The sequence below is a fragment of the Anas acuta genome, chromosome W (genome assembly GCF_963932015.1).
Source record: "Anas acuta chromosome W, bAnaAcu1.1, whole genome shotgun sequence".
NCBI classification, from domain to species: domain Eukaryota; kingdom Metazoa; phylum Chordata; class Aves; order Anseriformes; family Anatidae; genus Anas; species Anas acuta.
In genome coordinates this window covers 12782643-12805769 of record NC_089016.1, presented here as the reverse complement: position 1 = coordinate 12805769, position 23127 = coordinate 12782643, and the positions used below count along the sequence as shown (strand labels likewise).

Below are 23127 nucleotides of genomic sequence, written 5' to 3'. Positions count from 1 at the left end.
TTCATCAATGATCTGGACGAGGGCATTGAGTGCACCCTCAGTAAGTTTGCAGATGACACCAAGTTAGGTGCGTGTGTCGATCTGCTCGAGGGTAGGAAGGCTCTGCAGGAGGATCTGGATAGGCTGCACCGATGGGCTGAGGTCAACTGCATGAAGTTTAACAAGGCCAAGTGCCGGGTCCTGCACCTGGGGCGCAATAACCCCAAGCAGAGCTACAGGCTGGGAGAGGACTGGTTGGAAAGCTGCCAGGCAGAGAAGGACCTGGGAGTGATGGTGGACAGTCGGCTGAATATGAGCCAGCAGTGTGCTCAGGTGGCCAAGAAGGCCAACAGCATCCTGGCTTGTATCAGAAACAGTGTGACCAGCAGGGCTAGGGAGGTGATCGTCCCCCTGTACTCGGCCCTGGTGAGGCCGCACCTTGAGTACTGTGTTCAGTTTTGGGCCCCTCGCTACAAGAAGGACATCGAGGTGCTTGAGCGGGTCCAGAGAAGGGCGACGAAGCTGGTGAGGGGCCTGGAGAGCAAGTCCTATGAGGAGCGGCTGAAGGAGCTGGGCTTGTTCAGCCTGGAGAAGAGGAGGCTCAGGGGTGACCTTATCGCTCTCTACAGATACCTTAAAGGAGGCTGTAGAGAGGTGGGGGTTGGCCTGTTCTCCCACGTGCCTGGTGACAGGACGAGGGGGAATGGGCTAAAGTTACGCCAGGGGAGTTTTAGGTTAGATGTTAGGAAGAACTTCTTTACTGAAAGGGTTGTTAGGCACTGGAACAGGCTGCCCAGGGAAGTGGTGGAGTCACCATCCCTGGAAGTCTTCAAAAGACGTTTAGATGTAGAGCTTAGGGATATGGTTTAGTGGGGACTGTTAGTGTTAGGTTAGAGGTTGGACTCGATGATCTTGAGGTCTCTTCCAACCTAGAAATTCTGTGATTCTGTGAATACCCCTTTGGCTAGTTTGGGTCACCTGTCCTGGGTCTGTCCCCTCCCAGCTCTTACTGCACCCCCAGCCTGCCTGTTGGCAGGACAGAGCAAAAGGCTGAGATATCCTTGGCTTGGTATAAGCACTGCTCTGCAACAATTAAAGCATCGGGGTGTTATCAGCACTCTTCTCATCCTAAGCCAAAACACAGCATTCCACCAGCTACTAGGAAGAAAATTAATTCTGTTCTAACTGAAACCAGGACACTCCCCCATCCCACTGCAGGGGGGAAGGGTGAGCAAAGGGCTGAGTGGTGCTTTGCTGCCGGCCCTGTTAAACCACAACAGTCAAGGAGATTTATATAAACTGTCAGTCAGATACCAAGTCTGACCCTCAACAAACCATGAATAGCTATGTTTAAACTAGATACCAGTTTTTGCTTGCTGATCTGGTTTCTTCCACATGACCTTAAAAAAGCTATCCTCAAGACAACTAGCTTTCCAAGCTTTGTATTATATACGCGTTTATATGGGCACACATCATGCATTCATGCAAATAAAATCTGCAGGTTTGTAATCTTTCCTTAGGAAAAAAAAAAACACTATACTGGTTATTCCATTTATTGGCTGGCATATTTACTATTATCAGCCAGTTCATTCTTGCTGCATTACATGGTTGTGTAATTTTGCAGGACATGGAGAAGAGGAGAAGAATAGAAGAAGCATACAAAAATGCTTTGACAGAACTGAAGAAAAAGTCCCACTTTGGAGGGCTGGACTATGAGGTAGAAATTCTGCTTGGATAATTTAAAAAATGCTAAGGCGTTCAAAGACTGGTTTATTTCTCAAAAGTGGTGTGTGTGTATTTTTGTGTGTGTGTTTGTAAATCAAGGTGTTAGGTGTTCATACCACTTTTATTTTTCTACCTTGGAAATGGAAACTGGATGAAGAATCTCAGTCCTTAACTTCTTGAGAATAGAAGTCTGTATTTACCCCAGATTTTCTTGTTCTGCTTTTGTCTAGAGCATTTTTCTTACAGATATTTCTAATTACTTGTGATTTTTTTTGGTTGTTGTTGCTCTATCCATATGCAATAGTTTTGTATGTTTGCTTTTTAATGGGTTAGCTGTATAGTATGTAATGCAAATATGAAAACCCTGACTACAGAGGTAGTCCTAGAATCTGAAGTTTAACTTAAATTGATTTTTAACTTGTCACTGTGTGGGTAGTTAGGGTCTGGCGGACGGAAGATGTCGCGATGTACGGAAAGGTGGAGCCCCTCCCTTGATGGACAGTGGCGTGTGGCCTGTGATGTAAGCAAGCGGAAGTGACGCTATGGGCCTCGGGTATATAAGCCCATGTGACTCGACAATAAACGCCATTTGCCATCCACCACATTGGTGTCTGTGAGCCGATGGACCGAGCGGCCTGGGGTTGGCCGCCGTGCCGTTCCTGAACCAGGTCGCCACTGCCCCCTGAAGGCAACATCACTGCCACTTTAAATGTGTTCATAAATTCAATCATTTTAAGTCCTGCTTCAGCTGACAAATTGCATATTTCATCAGCTTCCTCCTCAGGTATTTAGTAAAATTCTAAGATATATTCTTCTTCAGAAGGTAGTTTAAGCTAATGCATCTATATTGTAGTTTCTGTAATTTGCAAGAACTTGACCCTCTCATGTAGATTAATCAAGCACTTGTTTCTGTTTACAAATCATAGCCTGAGAAATAGTAGTAATGCGTTGAGATATTTAAAAGATAGTTGTGCTTAGGTTCTCTGCTATGACATAGGCATGAAATGTAAAAGAAGAAGATGGATAGGAAGTTGGACTTTGTCTACCTGATTATGAACCCAGCTGCTTCTCCCAGATATCCCTGTTGTAGTTTTATGAAACTTGCTAGACTGGTTTGTTTTACAATACAATAAAAGCATCAAACCTAGTCTTCTTAAATTACCATTTTTTGTATTTAGACTTAAGTTTTTAATACTTGACTCAACTCTACCTGCTGTTTAGTGCTAAACTGTTCTTTCCAAGAATTCTCAAGAGATTCCCAGGATTTTATCTTGTATTGTTATGTTTTGAGTACATATCTGAAATTTACCCTAAGACACTGGAATGAATACTCAGAAGAAGTCTAACTGCACAACTATGATAGTATGCTTACTTTTCTGACACACTTTAAACAGTTTTAAGAGGAGATATGTTAATAAAAGCTTAAATCTGATGTCAAAGTGTATTGCCACTTCCTCAATCCTCAGTTTCCTGTTTGCTTTTACTTGTTTATATAACTACCACTAAATTGTAGTTAGAGGGAATAACTTCCTTTAACAAGTAGGGTTTTCAGTTGAATTGTAATCTAAGAATATTGGTGAAAATATTTGAGGTCTGTGGAGGAATTTCCTTCTATCAGTTATATGCATAATATATACATATATATTTCCAATATTAAACTTAGCTGGAGCTCTTGTCTCCAAAAATTTAAACTAGTTTTGTTTCTTATGCTCTAGGAGGGTCCTAATAGTCTGATTAATGAAGAAGAATTCTTTGATGCTGTTGAAGCTGCTCTCGATAGGCAGGATAAAATGGAAGAACGGGTATCGATGCTTGAAAAATGTTAATGATGGGCACTTCATAGAAGACTTTTGTGACTTAAACTCAATCCTGGGGTGCATCTCCTGAAACTCTAGATATTTTATACTGACACTTATAATTGGAATTTAGTTCTTAATTTTTGTATGGTTGAATACTGTTGCTTAACACTAATTTTGAGAATGTGACTTCACAGTTCACATAGAAAAGGACAGTATAAGTGTTAACCTAATGGAATATCTCTGGTTTCTAATTCTTAAAGAAGTATATTAGGGTCCTGTATAAAGCTTATCTTTGTATTTGTGAGAAAATTTAATTATCACATACGTAGCTAATGCCCTGTGCAAGTAAGAATATCAAACACTGCAGCTATTTCTCAAATCCTAATTACTGCCCTGAAGTTTCTTTTGGTGATAGCGGTATGTGAAATAGGAAAGATATAGTTCTACTGATGTTTCTTTTTTACTTTAAAAAAATGTGTAGGCTCTAGCTACTTCTCTAACTCATTTCTTGAATACACTTCTGTGGCAAGGATGAGAAAAAGATGAAAAAGAGATAAAATGCATGGGATTAAATATATAGTATATGAGAACATATAGTAGCGTATAAAATGAGAGGGAATAACAAAGTGGTACATCCTTTGTCTTAAGCATTTAGGCTTGTGAATACACTGACTTGGTTAAGAATTATAAGACTTACCAGTAGACATACAGTATGCAACAGAATTTACCTATGGTGGGGTCTCTTAATGGCAAGTAAAAGTCTTGAGTGATTGTTACTACTACATTGATGCAACATCCTTAATGCTGTTGATCAATTTTCCTTAACCCAGAAACATACCTTGAAGTATAGATGAATGGGTAATTCAGTCTCCAGGCCCATTCACTTATCTGAGAAGTCCAGCAGGACACTAACTTAATGCCTGTCAGGGACAGCGTTAGTTCTTGTTTTAATGTGGTAGCCACTATATAGATTGAGGATGACTCACTGCTTAATAGTCTACCCAGTAATATCTGACTACCAATAATTAAACCTATTTTGTTGCAGTCTCAAAGTGAAAAGGTCAGATTACACTGGCCAATATCCTTACCTTCTGGAGATGCATATTCTGCTGTGGAGGCTCATCGATTTGTTCAAAAGGTAATATATTTTCCATGGTCACCTCAGACTAATGGGATGACATGATATTTTCTATATAATTTGTATGGGTAGCTGAGACTGATTTTCTGTAGATATTTCTAGTAACTTTTAATGGTTTACTCATTTTCAACTAAAGTAGCTAGAATTGGTCTTGAACACCTCCGGGGATAGAGCATCCACAACTTCTCTTGGCAAGCTCCTTATCACAATAAGGCAAGCTGAGGTTAAAGATCAGTGGCAAAGGGAATGGAATATGGCATCAGATTATTGCTTTTTTTTTTTTTAGCTCCTGCATGGATTATGCTAAGTAGAAGGTACTACCCAGTTCCTTAGATTGTTTGAAGTTAACTGACTCCTCACTACAGAAAGGATGATCTTGTTAATTTGCAACAAGCTACTCCCTTCCCCTTCGCAAATATATTTTCCCTGGAACAAATGTTTGCCAGATTAACAAATCAGTCCACCTGCTCTGGAGCCTCATTGCTAGTGGAGAAACAGGTGAAAGACAACTGAGAGCATGAAGATAAATGCAGCGCACCTTTTGGTGACAACTTGATCTGGACCATATCAATATAAAATTGGCCTCCATCCCCTGGCTGGGGATTTGGCTTTTGGAAAGGCACGCTAATATCCTGATTCTGAATAAACATGACTTGTTCCTAGACAAGTGAATATTGTTATCAATGAAATGTCAAGTAAAAATGTGTAGCTTTGTTTTTAAAATGGAAATAAAATTTGTTAAACAGTACCTACCCGTCGTGAACCCATGTTGGCTGGGACCAATGACTGCATTGTCCCCCAGGTGCGCCTCAATAACTTCAAGAATCATCTCCATAATTTTACCAGGCAATGAAGTGAGACTGACAGGCCTGTAGTTACCAGGGTCTTCTTTCTTGCCCTTCTTGAAAATTGGCACATTTGCCAGCTTCCAGTCTATTGGGACCTCTCCAGATTCCCAAGATCCTTGAAAAATAATTGAGAGAGGTCCCACAATGATGTCAGCCAGCTCTCTGAGCACCCTGGGATGGATCCCATCCGGACCCATGGACTTGTATGGATCCAGGTGGAGCAGCAAATCCCGCACGTGTTCAGGGTCGGTTGGGAGTTTGTCATTCCCACCGTCATGGTCCTCCTGCTCAGGGCACCCAGGGTCCCAAAGCCCATCATCAGCACTGAAGACAGAGGTGAAGAAGGCATTAAACGTCTCTGCTTCGCCTATGTCCTTGTCTGTGAGGAGACCTTCCCCGTCAAGTAGCGGACCTATGTTTTCTTTGGTTCTCCTTTTTCTGTTCACATATCTAAAAAAAACTTTTTTATTGTCTCTCACAGACATGGCCAGCTTCAACTGTAGTTGGGCTTTGGCCACACTAATTTTCTCCCTACAAACATGGACAGCATCCCTGTATTCCTTCCTCGTCACCTGACCCCCCTTCCAGCAGCCGTACACTTTCTTTTTCCGTCTAGGCTCCAGTAGAAGATCCCTGGTCAGCCAGGCCGGCCGGCTGTGCCACCTGCCTGTCTTCCGATATTTTGGAATTGCCTGATCTTGTGCTTTTAGGAGGCAGTGCTTAAAGGCTGACCAGCACTGATGGATGCCAACGCCTTCAAAAGCAGCTTCCCAGGGGACCTTGCTGACTAGTTCCCTGAGCAGCCTGAAGTCTGCTTTCCCCATATCCAGGGCTGAAGTTTTGGTGGCAGTTTTCATTCTGTCACCATAAATTCTAAATTCAACCACTTCATGGTCACTATGGCAGAGATGGTTGCCAATTGCCACGTCCCCCACAAGACCCTCTCTGTTCTCCAGCAACAGATGTAGGAGGGCACCTTTCCTAGTGGGATCCCTTAGCACCTGCACCAAGAAGTTATCATCTATGTGCTTTAGGAACCTTCTGGACTTGCTCGTGTCAGCCGTGTGGTGATCCCAGTTGACGTCTGGCAAGTTGAAATCCCCCATATGGACAAGGGAAGTTGACCTCGAGGCATCTCTTAGTTCTGCAAAGAATAATTCATCGGCATTGTCGTCCTGGCCAGGTGGTTTGTAATAGATTCCCACAACGACATCCCCTTTATTTGTTCGTCCCTTAATCCTTACCCAGAGGCTCTCAACTTTGCCATCCCCAACCTGAAGTTCCACGCAGTCCAGCCCATGCTTCACATACATCGCCACCCAACCACCTCGCCTACCCTGCCTGTCCCTCCTGAAGAGCCCGTAACCATCTATTGCAGCACACCAGCCACAGGACTCATCCCACCAGGCTTCGCTTATGCCGATGATGTTGTAGCTGTGGGACTGGGCCAAGATTTCTAGCTCATCCATTTTATTCCTCATACTGGGTGCATTTGTGTAGAAGCACTTCAAATGCGCTTCCCTACACACAGCACCTTGTGGAGCAGACCGAAGGACCTCTCTGGCACACAGTCCCTCTGATTCTAGCGCACCATCCCTTAGCTCATCACCAGCGTGCCTGATTTTATCCCTTCCCCCTTCAACTCTAGTTTAAAGCCCTAACTACCAGCCCCGCCAACTCCTGAGCCAAAATCCTTATCCCTCTCTGAAAGAGGTGCATCCCATCTGGTGACAGCAGGCCTGGCGTCACATAGACCTTCCCATGATCAGAAAAACTGAAGTTCTGTCGGTTGCACCAGTCCCGAAGCCACATGTTAATGTGGTAAGCCCGCTTGTCAGCATCAATCCCCCCTATCAGAAGGACAGAGGCAAATACAACCTGTGCTTCTAAACCTTTGACTAGTCGCCCCAAAGCCCTAAAGTCCCTTCTGATCGCTCTTGAACTTCTCGTTGCTACCTCATCATTACCAGCCTGAAAGACCAGTAGCAGGTAGTAGTCGGTGGGCTGTACCAGGCGCTTGACTTTCTTAGCTAAGTCTCTCACCCGAGCCCCGGGGAGGCAGCAGACTTCCCTTTGGGTTGGGTCCAGTCGGCCTATCAGGCCCTCTGTCCCTTTCAAAAGGGAGTCCCCCATGCCAATAACCCCTCTGTCTTTCTTGACAGACAATGTAGCAATGCGGAGGGTAGGTTGCCTTGCCTTAGGCACCCTCTCCAACTGGGATGGGCTTTCGTCTACTTCATTGTTCTATGGTGTTCTAGAGACTCGTACCTGTTACATAAGGGTAGATGGGAAGGTGAGGTGGGCAGGGACAGGTCTGACCTACCACCCCAAACAGGAACCTGCCTCCATTCCCCCCCTTGGCCTAGGTCCCCTCTTACTGCCTAGTGGGATGAGGGGACTTTTGTCTTCTGCGCAGCAGGAGGCACCTGTGCTGCAGCAGGCTCCTGAGTCTGTCTCAGGGAGGGCAGAGTACACCTCCACCAGTCAATTTCCCTCTCTGACTCCCTGATGCTCCTGAGCCTGCTCACCTCCTCCTGAAGTTCCGCTACCTGTTTGAGCAGCTCTTCAACCTGGGCACACCTCCCACAGGCATACCCCTCGCTGCTACTGTTGGATAGGGACAGAAGACTTGGGCACACCCTGCAGCCCAAGACCTGGATGGAGATGTGTTTCCCCGAGCTCTCCATCTGAGTAGCCACATTGGTGACCGCGGCTGAAGAGGCCGCAAGAGATGCGGAGGCCATGTTTTTCTGCCTGGTTGATACCATAGCCAGGTTTCTCGCAAGCAGGCTACCAGTACCAGTACCAAAGCAAAAGACCGCTGCAAGAGAGCTGTGAGGGGCCCTCCCTGCACGAACTGCCGCACAAACTGCCGCTCCACTCCCTTCTGACGTGCCACGCCCTGTTTGCCCGCCCTGCTCGACGTGCTCCTGGTAGCTCGTGCTCCCTAGGGGCTGCTTTAGAACGTCCAGGGAGGGGGCGCTGCTGGCTCCACCTACACCTTGTCAGCCTCCCTCGCGAGGGCTGCCGGGTCCTGGCGGCTCCCTTGGCTGCTTCGAGTGGACTCGATGCCGGAAAAAAAAGCCCTGCCCGTCTCAATCCCCTGCTCCACGGCAGAACGCGTCTGCCCCGGAGCTAATCACCTTGGCAAGAAATAAAACCTTACTTTAAGTTCATGAGGAAAAAAAAGTACTAAAAATGTCTTCCAAATTTTCAGAGGAAGTCAGGGGGTTCAATGAGCAATTCAAAAAGCCTCAAACTCTTTGAAGTGAGTTCCTGTGGAGGCCTCCTTCTTTTCTTTCCTTGCTCTTTCCCCTCTTCCCTCTAGATTTGGCATAAAGCAAAAAAGCAGCAAAATACAAAAGCAAATACGTAAAAGTCAGTTTAGTCCTTAATAGATCAGGCCCTAGAGAATAAGAGAAATAGGAATGTGAAGGTAATTGCAGGTAAAGGTTGGGAGCATGATGAAGATTCCTTTCTGACAGAAGTGTGACCTAGAGCTAGTAAATTGATTACCTAAATAGTACATATATAAATAGCACTTACTTGGCTTAGACTATATTGCTATTGTGTCACTGGAAAAAAATAAGAGTGCTTTGTAGGAAACTTGTTAGTAACTGGTAGGAAAAGATGACCTGTATAAAAACAAACACAGATCTTGCTGGTTTCTTTTAGTTCATAATATCTTAAAAACAACAAAAAAAAGTGCATTGCCCAAGAAGTACATCGTACAAGCAAAGCTACTGCTTTTAATTTAAAGTAAATAACGTAGAATCACAGAATATCCGGAGCTGGAAAGGACCCAAAAGGATCATCGAGTCCAACTCCTGGCACCACACAGGTCTACCCAAAAATTCAGACCATATAACAAAGTGCACAGTCCAAACGCTTCTTAAACTCCAACAGGCTTGGTGCAGTGACTAAATACCTGGGGAGCCTGCTCCAGTGCACAACAACCCTCTTCAGGCTGGACATCAGGAAGAACCTCCCCTGAACCTCCCCTGTCACAGCTTGACACCATTCCCACGGGTCCTATCATTGCTCACTAAAGAGAATAGATTGGCGCCTGCCCCTCTGCTCCCCATCGTGAGGAAGCTGTAGACTGCGATGAGGTCTCCCCTCAGCCTCCTCTTCTCCAGGCTGACCAAAGCAAGCGACTTCAACCGCTCCTCATATGTCTACCCCTCTAGACCCTTCACCATCTTTGTAACCCTCCTTTGTACATTCTCTAATAGTTTCATGTCTTTCTTATACTGTGGTGCCCAGAACTGCACACAGTACTCGAGGTGAGGCCAGCACAGAGTGGAGCGGGACAGTCACTTCCCTCAACTGGCTAGCAATGTCGTACTGGATGCACCCCAGGATATGGTTGGCCCTTTTGGCTACCAGGGAACACCACCGACTCATACTCAACTTGCCATTAGCAGAACCCCCCGATCCATTTCTGCGGAGCTGCTCTCCAGCCTCTCGTCCCTCAGTGTATACATATATACAGGATTGCTCCATCTCAGGTGCAGATCCCAGCACTTGCTCTTGTTAAACTTCATATTGTTGGTGATTGCCCAGCCCTCTAACTTGTCAAGATGTCTCTGCAAGGCCTCTCCACCTGTTTGGGAGTCCACAGCTCCTCTCAATTTAGTGTTATCCACAAACTTGCTTTGCACACCTTACAGTCCTGCATCCAAAAAATGGTGCCCTGCAGAACCCTATTAATGACTGGCTGCCAGCCTGATGTAACCGCATTTACTATAAGCCTTTGAGCCCAACCCGTCTGCTAAATGTTAACCCGTCTTTTTATGTATTTGTCTAGCTGTAAACTGAACATTTTGTCCAGAAGGATACTGTGAGAAACAGTATCGAAAGCTTTGCTGAAATCCAAAAAGATCACATCAACTGGCTTCCCTTGGTCAACTAGATGGGTGACCTTGTCATAAAAGGAAATTAAGCTTGTTAAACAGGGCTTTTCATTTGTTGGCCTGTGTTGGCTGCGTCCAATGACTGTGTTGTCTTTCAAGTGTTTTTCAGAATAATCTTCTCCATAATTTTACCAGGCACTGAAGTGAGACTGACAGGCTTGCAATTACCAGGGTCTTCACAGACCGGACCCAGCACCGACCCCTGGGGAACACCGCTAGTCACAGGTCTCCAGCCGGACTCTGCACCACTGATCACCAACCTCTGAGCTCAGCAAGCAGTTAATGAAACAAGTTCAAGAAAATGGACAAAAGACTCTGTTTACTGTCCATCATGATATAGAAGAAATACATCAAGTGATGGAAAGAGTAAAGAAAGATGAAAAACACTGTTGGTGGGACATTTTGGATAGTCGCCAGCTGCCACAGGAATCTTCAACAAGATGCTTTACACTACTGTCGTATTATTAATACTCACTGTATTATGCTTTATGCTAACAATTAGTTTGTCTGTTAAACTCTGGATTATGATGAAACGTTTAGTATCCCTACACAATATACATACACTCGATAATCCTCATACAGAGAATGTATGTGATATACCTGACACATTCCAAATGTCATGAAGCTTGAGTAACTATAGTCACGGGGTGGGTTACGTGGAGCCTAAAGTGACTAGGAAAATTAAACTAATATTCACATTTTGAAGAAAATGTACAGCACTGAAGAAGCTTTCAGGGTGAAGGGTAGCTCGACTACCTAAGTGTTCCCTAGGCCTCCGACCTTAGATGCACTAGGGGAACTTGGTATGCTGACTCTAAGAAACAGTACGGAGTGTAGAGCAGAGCGGAGACACCGGGGCTAGGCTCTGTGACCAGATGAGGAGAATGTTCTTGTGCATACCGAAACCGATAAACTGCACGTTTGCTACCCTGAGCCAACGACCTCTCACGTTTCTGACAAAATGCTGTAGTCTGGTGAACGTTTGCTTATTATAATACCAAAACACACCACCATCCAAAAAGCTACATGCCTCCTAGTTGCAACCACCCTTCACTGAGCATGCACTCTTGCAGTGCGTTTAGGTGGCAAGGTTTTGGTAGCAGGGGGGGCATAGGGGTGGCTTCTGCGAGAAGAATCCAGAAGCTGCCCCATGGTAGATGAGGGCCCCGCCGCTGGCCAGAGCCAGGCCAATAAGCGATATTGTTTGCACCTGTACTGGGTCTGGCTGGGATGTTAACTTTCCCTGCAGCAGCCCATACAGTGCTGTGCTCTGCATTTGTAGCTAGAACAGCAGTGGTATCACACCAATATTGTGTCTGCTGCTGAGCAGTGCTGGCACAGCATCAGGATTCTCTCTAACCCTCCTAGGGTGTAGGCAAAAAAGTGAGAAAGAAACATCACCAGGGCAGCTGACCTAAACCAACCAAAGGGATATTCCATACCATATGATGTCACACTCACCAATAAAGGGTGGAAACAGGAAGAAGACGGGAGGGGTGGGCTCTCGTTGTGAAAACGTTGGTCCTCCTCCTGAACACCGGCTACGTGCGTTGAGGCCCTGCTTCAAGGATGTGGTCAAGCATCGCTCATTTGTGGAAAGTAGAGAGTAATTTCTTTCCTCTACACTTCCACACAGCCTTTACTTGTTTTGTTTTATTTTTTTCCCTTTCCCCCTCCCTTTTCCCCTTTCCCTTTTTTCCCTTTAGTTCAATTCTTTAATTAATTATAAGTATTTATTATAATTATTATTATAGTATTATGTAAGTATTATATTATATTACTATATTACGTGTTATAATATTATATTAAATATTATGTTACTGTATTATATTTAATTATAATAAATATATAATAAAAATGATAATAATAGTTATTTCCCTTTAATTAAATTATCCTTATTTCAACCCGTGAGTTGCTCTTTCCTTTAATTCTTCCCCTCCTCTTCTAAGGAGGGGGAGAGAGAGAGTGGTTGTGGTGGAGTTCAACTGCCTACCATGGTAAAACCACCACAGTCCTTTTTGGCGTCCACCGTGGGTCTCGAAGGGTTGAGATAGCAACAGAATTGATTAAAACGCTTACAACTAACACACTTACTCTCTAGTAACCATGTTCAGTGTCTTGTTAATACTGGCTTGTTTGATCATATGTCATGCAATCCCTGTCATGTTCTCCTTTCTCCTCTATATCCGATCCGACAAAGTGCTACAATCTGTGTTTGTTTTTCTGAATTCGCTGTGCTGCCAAGCACTGGCCTCGAGTTTAATCTGGCATTCAGGCTCTGCACTGTTATCATTTGGGTCTCATGAAAACTATCTTTTAGAGAATATTCAGAACTACTCTGCCTTCCTTTCCTCATCTGGAAGTCAGAGTATGAATAATATCAGGAATGGTACCTCCTCCTCCTTTCACAGTGGGCTAATTACAACAGTTTTTGAGTATTTTGAATATCCATGTGTAACCCATATATTGCTATTTCTAATTCTGAATAACGGGTTTCCTCTTCTCTCTAAGATTAGTTGATTGTTTAGAAAGCTTACTCAGGAATCTGTCTTGAAACAGTCTTGTGGCAAGGTGTGTGGGAGGATATAGGCAGGTACCTGTTACGGGTGTCTCCTCCAATAGTTTTGAACTTCACCCCTGAACAAGTGCAAAATCCTAAAAACCCGATAGAATGTTTTGAGAGTCGTATGCCCTGACCCTGATAATGCCAGAGAACGACAACTTGCAGCATTGTGCTGGGTCCTGGCTTACTCCTATCAAACACTATTTAACATCATCCAGCACCTTGAAGAGAGAGAGGAAGTTTCTGAGTCTGATGACCAGATAACACATGCTGTGGCTGACCCAGAGGACCAACCAACTATGGTATCAGTTGCCCCCATAGTCAAGTCAAAACAATGGAAACGGAAGTCAGCTCGTTTAGTAAGGGAAGAAGCTAAGAAGGAGGGAGAAGGGGAAATGGCAGGCACCTCTAAAGCAGAGCCATCACAAAAACAGCAGGAAGAAGAGATGGAAATCATAAAGGAATCAGAAACCACTCAATCCCTATCCCTGAGTGAGTTGCGAGAAATATAAAAGGATTATGGTCGACGCCCAGGTGAACACATCCTCACCTGGCTGCTTCAATGCTGGGGCCAATAGCCAACAATTAGAAGGCAATGAAGCCAAGCAGCTGGGATCCCTCTCTAGAGAAATGGTAATTGACAAAGTAATCGGGAGAGGAGCACAGGTCCTCAGCCTCTGGAGACGACTTCTGGCAGCTGTGAAAGAAAGATATCCCCATAACGAAGATATTGTATATCAAGTAGGCAAGTGGACCACTATGGATAAAGGTCTCCAGCATCTGCGGGAATTAGCTGTGCGGGAGATGATTTATAGTGATTTGGACAATGCCCAGACACCTCAAGATCCCGATGAAGTCCAGTGCACAACATCCATGTGGCGTAAATTTGTGCGAAGTGCACCATCAGCACATGCCAGTACACTGGCAGTATTTAATTGGGATGAGGGGATGGGACCAACAGTGTATAATCTGTCCTGCCAGCTTCAAAATTATGAAGACAATCTCTCTGCTCCGCTACAGTCCTGTGTCTCAGCTGTGGAGAAACTGTCTGAAAGACTTGACCAGCTCATGGAACGAGCATATTCCCCCTCATCTAGACGGAGTGATACTTCAGCCACTAAGAATCAGCATTTGCCTGCTCAAGAGAGAGAGTACCCAAGACGCACACCACGTGGCACCTTGTGGTTTTATCTGCGTGACCATGGGGAAGATATGAGGAAATGGGATGGTGTACCTACTTCAACCCTAGCTGCTCGGGTACGTGAACTGAAAGAAAATACAGCAAGACAAGAGGCTCCTAAGAGAAACGCTGCTCCAGTGTCTCTCGGGCAGTTCCCCAGAGGCAGTAGAAGAGCTGATGTTGTTCTTGACCCTGATGAAGGGACCTCTGCTTCTCATTTGCAAGAATTAAGTGGCAGACGCTCCAACCAGGACTAGAGGGGCCCTGCCTCTGGCCAGGTAGAGGAGAGGGATAACCAGATTTATTGGACTGTGTGGATCCAATGGCCTGTCACATTGGAACCACAAGCATACAAAGCTCTAGTGGACACTGGCGCACAATGTACCTTAATGCCATCAGGCTACCAAGGGACAGAACTCATCTGTGTCTCTGGAGTGACAGGGGGATCCCAACAGCTAACTGTACTGGAAGCTGAAGTGAGTCTAACTAGGAATGAGTGGCAAAAGCATCCCATTGTGACTGGCCCAGAGGCTCCATGCATCCTTGGCACAGACTACCTCAAGAGAGGGTACTTCAAGGATCCAAAAGGATACCGGTGGGCTTTTGGCATAGCTGCTTTGAGCACAGAGAAGATTAGGCAGCTGTCTACCCTGTCTGGCCTTTCAGAAGACCCTTCCGTTGTAGGATTGCTGAAGGTTGAAGAACAGCAAGTACCAATCGCTACCACAACGGTGCACCGGCGGCAATATCGCACCAACCGAGACTCCCCGATTCCCATCCATGAGTTGGTTCATCATCTGGAAAGCCAAGGAGTGATCAGCAAGACTCGCTCACCCTTTAATAGTCCTATATGGCCAGTGCAAAAGTCTAATAGCGAGTGGAGGCTAACGGTGGACTATCGCAGCCTGAACGAAATCATGCCACAACTAAGTGCTGCAGTGCCGGACATGCTAGAAATTCAGTACGAACTGGAATCAAAGGCAGCCAAGTAGTACGCCACAATTGGTATTGCTAATGCATTTTTCTCCATCCCTCTGGCAGCAGCATGCAGGCTGCAGTTTGCTTTCGCTTGGAGGGGCATCCAATACACTTGGAATCAACTGCCCCAGGGGTGGAAACACAGCCCTACCATTTGCCACGGACTGATCCAGTCTGCACTGGAATAAGGGGGAGCTCCTGAACATCTGCAGTACATTGATGACATCCTTGTGTTGGGAAATACAGCAGAAGAAGTTTTTGAGAAAGGGAAGAAAGTAATCCAAATTCTCCTGAAAGCTGGTTTTGCCATTAAACAGAATAAGGTCAAGGGACCTGCACAGGAAATCCAGTTCTTAGGGGTAAAATGGCAGGATGGACGTCGCCATATTCTGATGGATGTGATCAATAAAATAACAGCAATGTCTCCGCCAACTAGCAAAAAAAGAAACGCAAGGTTTCCTAGGCCTTGTGGGATTCTGGAGAATGCATGTGCCAGGCTATAGCCAGCCTGTGAGTCCTCTATATCGAGTGACTTGAAAGAGAACCTATTTCGAGTGGGGCCCTGAGCAACAACGGGCCTTTGAACAAATCAAACAAGAAATAGCTCGTGCAGTAGCTCTTGGGCCTGTCCGTACCGGACCAGCTGTGCAAAACATACTTTTTACACTGCAGCTGGGGAGCATGACCTCACCTGGAGCCTCTGGCAGAAAACCCCAGAAGAAACTCGAGGTCGACCTCTGGGTTTCTGGAGCTGGGGCTATCGAAGATCAGAAGCCAATTACACCCCAACTGAAAAAGAGATACTAACGGCTGAGGCAAAGAAATTGTTGAGTATCTCAGCCTTCTCCATGTCTGTTGTCATCGGTCCTCCATCTACATTTTTCAGAGCTGGTACAATCTCCTTAGTCTTTCTTTTCTGGCCAATGTACCTGTAGAATCCCTTGTTGTTATTCTTTGCATCCCTTGCCAAGTTTAGCTCTGTCAGTGCCTTGGCTTTCCTGATCCCATCCCTGCACGTCCAGACAGCATTTCTGTGCTCTTCCCAGGGCACACAGCCCTGTTTCCACTGCCTGTGCAGTTCCTTCTTTTGCCTAAGTTTGACCAGGAGGTCATTGCGCGGCCTTACTGGTTTCCTGCCTTCCCTGCTTGATTTATTGCACATGGGGATGGAGAGCTCTTGTGCTCTAAGAAAAATATCTTTAAAGAGCTGCCAGCTCTGATCAGATCCTCTGTCCCTAAGGACAGTGTCCCATGGGATCTCATCCACTAGTTCTTTGAACAACTGGAAGTTGGCTCTTCTAAAGTTGAGGGTCCTAACTTTGCTCTTTGCCAAGCCCATATCCCTCAGGATCACAAACTCAACCAGGACGTGGTCACTGCAACACAGACTGCCTACAATCTTAGCCTCTTTAATGAGGTCATCTACATTGGTAAGCACCAGGTCCAGTAACACTTCTCCTCTGGTTGGTTTGTCTAATACCTGGACAAGGAAGTTGTCCTCAATGCACTCTCCAGGAGTCTCCTGGACTGCTTACTGCCTGCCATGTAGCTTTCCCAGCAGACATCCAGGTGGTTGAAATCCCCCATCAGGATGAGAGCTCGTGAGCACAATACTTCTGGTAGTTAAGCAAGTAGGCTTCATCAAAAGGCTCCCCTTGATTGGGCGGCCTGTAGTAGACCCCAACCACAAGGTGCCCTTTATTGGTCTGGTGCTTAATTTTTACCCACAGGCTCTCAACTTGCTTGTGGCTGCTTCTCAGCAGCAACTCTTCACAATCTAGCCACTTCTTAACACAGAGGGCAACACCCCCACCCTTCCTTCCCTGCCTATCTCTCCTGAAAACCTTGTAGCCCTCCATTCCAGTGCTCCAGCTGTGTGATTCATCCCACCACATATCCGTGACAGCAATTAGATCATAGTTTTCTAATTGCACCATGGCTTCCAACTCCTCCTGCTTATTCCCCATGCGTTGGCGTAGAGGAACTTCAGCTGGGCTATGGGCCATATTACCTTTTTAGAGGAGTCATTCCCAATCATGGCCTCACCTGGAGCCTCTGGCAGAAAACCCCAGAAGAAACTCGAGGTCGACCTCTGGGTTTCTGGAGCTGGGGCTATCGAGGATCAGAAGCCAATTACACCCCAATTGAAAAAGAGATACTCACAGCATATGAGGGTGTTCAAGCTGCTTCAGAAGTTGTTGGTACAGAAGCACAGCTCCTCTTGGCTCCATGGCTACCTGTGTTACATTGGCTGTTCAAAGGGAAGATCCCCACTACACAACATGCGACTGATGCTATGTGGAGTAAGTGGATAGTGTTAATTACACAGTGGGCTCGAATGGGAAAACCTAATCGTGCAGGAATCCTGGAAGAGATCAAGGACTGGACGGAAGGCGGAGATTTCGGAGTGCCAACAGAAGAGGTAACTCGTGCTGAAGAAGCACCACCATACAATGAGTTGCCAGAAGACAGAAAGCAGTATGTGTTGTTCACTGATGGATCCTGCCGTGTGGTAGGGAGCCATGGGAAGTGGAAAGCTGCTGTGTGGAGTCCCACACGATGAGTTGTGGAGGCCATGGAAGGGGAAGACGAGTCGAGTCAGTATGCAGAAGTAAAAGCCATACAACTAGCCCTAGAGATTGCCGAAAGAGAAAAATGGCCAGTACTGTATCTCTACACTGACTCATGGATGGTGGCAAATGCTCTGTGGGGGTGGCTGCAGCAATGGAAACAGAGCAACTGGCAGTGCAGAGGTAAACCTATCTGGGCTGCTACCCTGTGGCAAGATATTGCTGCCTGGGAGGAAAACCAGGATGTAAAAGTACGTCATGTAGATGCCCACATGCCCAAGAGTCATGCTACTGAAGAACATCAGAACAACAAAGAAGTGGATCGAGCTTTGAAAACTGAAGTGGCTCGTGTGGACCTAGACTGGGAACGTAAGGGTGAGCTGTTTGTAGCTCAATGGGCCCATGAAACATCAGGACATCTGGGGAGGGATGCCACTTACAGATGGGCTTGTGATCAAGGGGTGGACTTGACCACTGAGGCCATTACACAGGTTACCCATGAGTGTGAGACCTGTGCTGCAATCAAGAAAGCCATGAAGGTAAAATCTCCCTGGAACAGGGGGAGGTGGCTAGGGTTTCAATATGGTGAGGCCTGGCAAATTGACTATATCGGACCACTCCCACAAACACGCCAAGGCAAAAGGTACATACTCACCATGGTAGAAGGAACTTCTGGGTGGCTGGAAACGTACCCTGTAAACCATGCCACAGCCCTAAACACTATCTTGGGCCTGGAAAGACAAGTGCTGTGGCGTCATGGTACACCAGAGAGAATTGAGTCTGACAATGGGAGTCACTTCCAAAACAATCTTGTTACCTCCTGGGCCAAGAGGCATGGTATTGAGTGGGTGTACCACATCCCTTATCACCCACAAGCCTCTGGGAAGGTTGAGAGGTACAATGGACTGTTAAAGACTATGTTACGAGCATTAGGTGCTGGGACATGGAAACAATGGGACACAAATCTACCAGAAGCCACTTGGCTAGTTAACAATAGGGGGTCTGACAGCCGTCCTGGTCCTGCCGAAACAAAACCCCTACACACAGTGAAAGGAGCTAAAGTCCCCATAGTGCATGTAGGAAAGTGGATGGGGAAGGCAGTGTGGGTTGCTTCTGCCTCAGGAAAAGGCAAACCCACTCGTGGGATTGTCTTCGCCCAGGGACCAGGGTATACCTGGTGGGTAATGCAATAAAATGGGGATATCAAGTGTGTGCCTCAAGGAGATTTGACCTTGAGAGAAAACTAATCTGTGATCTAAGTTATATGTTGTAGGAAGGCGCTGCAGGATCAACGACAGGTCAACGTTGCAAGGAGCCGAGCAGTGCAACAAGGACTTGAGCTAAGCTGGTGCTGGTGTCCAGACATCCAACTCCACCTGCCCTGAGTGGCCACTTTGGCAGATGAAGACCTAATCATCAACAGTTCTTATGAACATTTTCCAAGAAAGATCTATGGAATGAAAAGATATACCTGCCTATTAATCCTGTCCTGTTAAATTCTTGTCCTGCTAAAGGACAACAAATAATGATGAGAATACTTGTATGCTAAAGTATTGGGGGATCTGAGTGTGACACAAATGTTATGGAATAAGGGGTGGAGGTTGTAATGGGTCTGGCTGGAATGTTAACTTTCCCTGCAGCAGCCCATACAGTGCTGTGCTTTGCACTTGTAGCTAGAACAGCAGTGTTATCACACCAATGTTGTGTCTGCTGCTGAGCAGTGCTGGCACAGCATCGGGACTCTCTCTAACCCTCCTAGGGGGAGGGCAAAAAGTGAGGAGAGAAACATCACCAGGGCAGCTGGCCTAAACCAACCAAAGGGATATTCCATACCATGTGATGTCACACTCACCAATAAAGGGTGGGAACAGTAACAAGAGGGGAGGGGTGGGCTCTCGTTGTGAAAACGTCAGTCCACCTCCCAAACACCGGCTACGTGTGTTGAGGCCCTGCTACAAGGACGTGGTCAAGCATTGCTCATTTGTGGGAAGTAGAGAGTAATTTCTTTCCTCTGCACTTCCACATAGCCTTCATTTGTTTTATTTGTTTTCCTCCCTTTTTTCCCTTTCCCCCTCCCTTTTCCCCTTTCCCTTTTTTTTTTTCCCTTTAGTTAAATTGTTTAGTTCATAATAGTCTTTCTTTAATTATTATTATTATTGCCCTTTAATTAAATTATCCTTATCTCAACCCGTGAGTTGTTCTTTCCTTTACTTCTTCCCCTACTCATCTAAGGAAGGGGAGTGAGAGAGCGGTTGTGGTGTTTAGCTGCCCAGCATGGTAAAACCACCACAGAAGGAAAAGCAGAGGAAAACTAATGGCCAGGCACTTCAAATAGGAATATCCGCAGTGGAAGAAGGAGGAGAAACTTCCTCCTTCTATGTAATAGACTTCTTCCAAGTTATTGTAATGACTTGTTCCAAGTCATTACAACACAGGCTTAGAGCAAGCAGTGACTTGAGAATTAGCATCATAACACAAACATATGCTATCGAAGTATCTCCTGAATTACAGTGTTACAAAGACTGATCTCAAAAATATTTGGGAAAAAAACAAGATCCTACATAAAGTGGCTCAAGATGACACTTCCTGGGTATTTAGAGACATTTGGGAGAAACTAACTTCATGGTTACCTGAATGGAATTGGCTCAAACAACTATTTGTTGGTATTATAATAGTAATGGCATTGTGTGTCTGTCATCCCCCATGACATCCAAAGAAAAATATTGTGCCCTAATGTTGGAAAAACTCAAGAGTGGGGGATGTGAAGTGGTGCAAAAAGGACAACAGGAGTAAGAAAATAAGAGGGGGGAATTGTGAGAAACAAAGGTGTTTTTTGTTGTGTGCGTTTTTGTTGTTTTTTGTTTTTTTTCAGTAGAATGTGTTTTTGCAGTGGAAAATTCCACTAACCTTGCATATTCAAAAGTGATTGTGCAGGCATGACAGTTGCATAGCAGTGGGGAGTATGTTAAGAAGCTAAGGGGAAGGTCCCACTGTCCCAAAATAAGGAGGATAGCTAAGAAAAACAGGACGAGCAGTGCAAAATCAGTAAAAACAAAAATCACGGACACTCTAGTCAAGAGAGAAGAAGGAAAAAAAAAAAGGAAAAGGAGAAATTAATGGTTGGTCAAATAAAATTGTGCATATATGGTATAGCAAGAAGCGTCGAGTAGTTTGTGAACTTGTAGTACACAGCCGATGAGGAAACGGGAGGAATCAAGCATCAGGTAATAGGGAATATAAGGCTATGATATACTTTTACTGTGCGCTCCTGCTTGCAGGACTCCCACCATTGCAATCGCGAATAAAATATCTTCACAGAAGACCCTGTCTGAAAAAAATATTGAGATTTTTCTCACAGTCAGTAGGACTAAGGAAGCAATTGTCTCCCTATACTCAGCCCTGGTATGACCATACCTTAAGTACTACGTTCAGCTTCGGGCCCCTCACTAGAAGAAGGATATTGAGTTGCTGGAATGCATTCAGAGAAGAGCAACTAACCTGGTGAAGGAACTAGAAAACAAGACACAAGGAGCATCTGAGGGAACTGGGGTTGTTTATTCTGGAGAAGAGGAGGCTGAAGGGAGACCTCATTGCTTTCTACAACTACCTGAAAGGAGGTTGTAGAGAGGAGGGTGTCTATTTTCTCAGGTGAAAAGTGATAGAATGCGAGACAACGGCCTCAAGTTCCGCCAGGGGAGGTTTAGATTGAATATTAGGAAGAATTTGTTCATGGAGAGCGTGGTCAAGCACTGGAACAGGCTGCCCAGACAAGCAGTGGAGTCACCATCCCTGGAGGTCTTTAAGAGATGTATGGATGTAGCACTTCTGGACATGGCTTAGTTCTGGACTTGATGATCTTAAGGGTTTTTTCCAACCTAAATGATACTATGATTCTAAGATGTTTTTTAGATGCACAGATTGTTCGCAAGATTGGTTGGAACAACTTAAGAAGTTAAATGACTTTCAGTAAGTTTTCCCATTGTATTACTTTCAAACTTTTAGCATTTAATGTTAACTTATGGCTCCACAGCATGCATACATCAATCCTCTTTTTCCTATGGAACACATACATAACATTTACGATGTTGCCATTTAACCCCATATGCAATATACAAGAATAACTGTCACCAGGGGTCAAGTTTAAGCCATGCACCTCAAATAGTGAACAAAACATTGAATTAATATATACTGGTACACACACAATTTTATCTCATGAATAAGTAAAAATAAAGAAAGTGAAGCCTAAGAAGAAATATCTAGAAATATTTTCAAAAGTATATTTGCATATCATTCAAAAATTTCTTTCCAAACTGTGAATTCTCAGAGCATAGATTTCCAAGTCATTACAACACAGGCTTAGAGCAAGCAGTGACTTGAGAATTACACATGAATGAGAGACTTCTCTGCTCAAAGGGAGTTCTAAGAAAGTAGCCGTATATCGGTATATTCAGCTGTTCTGAGCTTTAAATCCTTAAAGCAAGTAGCATAATGTATACATCCAGTACTTTTCTTTTTAAACCTTTTTTTTTTTTTAAGTGAAAAAGAAAATAAGACTAAAAGAGCTGAAAACTTGAATAATATGATTCGAATCACTAAAAACAGTTTTTGTTAAAACAGTAGTCTTGTGGAGGCTTAAAACAGGTATAACAAGAAATAAGCGTCCAATGTCAACAGCATCTTAACACAAACATATGCTATGGAAGTATCTCCTGAATTACAGTGTTGGTGTTATAGGGGATACAACAGCAATTAAGAGGACTACTTGCTAGCCCTTGCCACTATTCTTCCACATTCAGTACAGCCTACAACCCCTGCTACGTCCCCAGATACAACCAGAAAAGAACATATTCTCTAAACTCTCACCACTATTTCTCTCCACCATGGCACTTTCTGGTACAGCATACTGGGGGGTGTGTGCATGTAGATGTTAAACCTTTTGAATTTGAAGTTAATTTAGAAGTAATCATTTTATAAGATAAATGTAACAGTCCAATAATTTGATGTCTGCCAAAACACCTAACCCAAAAGAATAAACCAGATTTCACGTACTAGAACCAAAGAGAAAGCAAGATTTTAACTTAAAGAGATAGAAACTTACTATAATTTTTAGCATGTTATTTGGGGAAAAAAAAAATAAAATGTTCCTAAGCAATGAAACAAATATACATGTTTATAACTATGGCAAACAGTTCCAATATTAACTATTACTTACCAAAATCTACCCTTGTTAGTAATGCACTGCATGGGATGGTCAGTTGTATGCCTCGTTGTTGTTGCACCACTTTCATAACAAGTTGCACACAAATCGTAATCATAGCAAATTAAACACTTGTATCTGCGACCTCGAAAATTTCCTTTTAAACATGCATCACAGCTGACACCTGTGAATAAAAAAAAATACAGGAAAAAATAATTTTACATTGTTATAATG

General features: G+C 44.7%; 1 long non-coding RNA gene across 1 annotated transcript; it reads left to right on the top strand.

Annotated features, from left to right (window-relative positions):
• The first annotated feature begins 287 nt into the window (after window positions 1–287).
• LOC137846972 (uncharacterized) lies at window positions 288–4918 on the top strand. The gene is made up of 3 exons (XR_011090687.1): window positions 288–1480; window positions 1604–1696; window positions 3420–4918. It is a non-coding gene; the product is annotated as an uncharacterized lncRNA (long non-coding RNA).
• Window positions 4919–23127: the final 18209 nt, after the last annotated feature.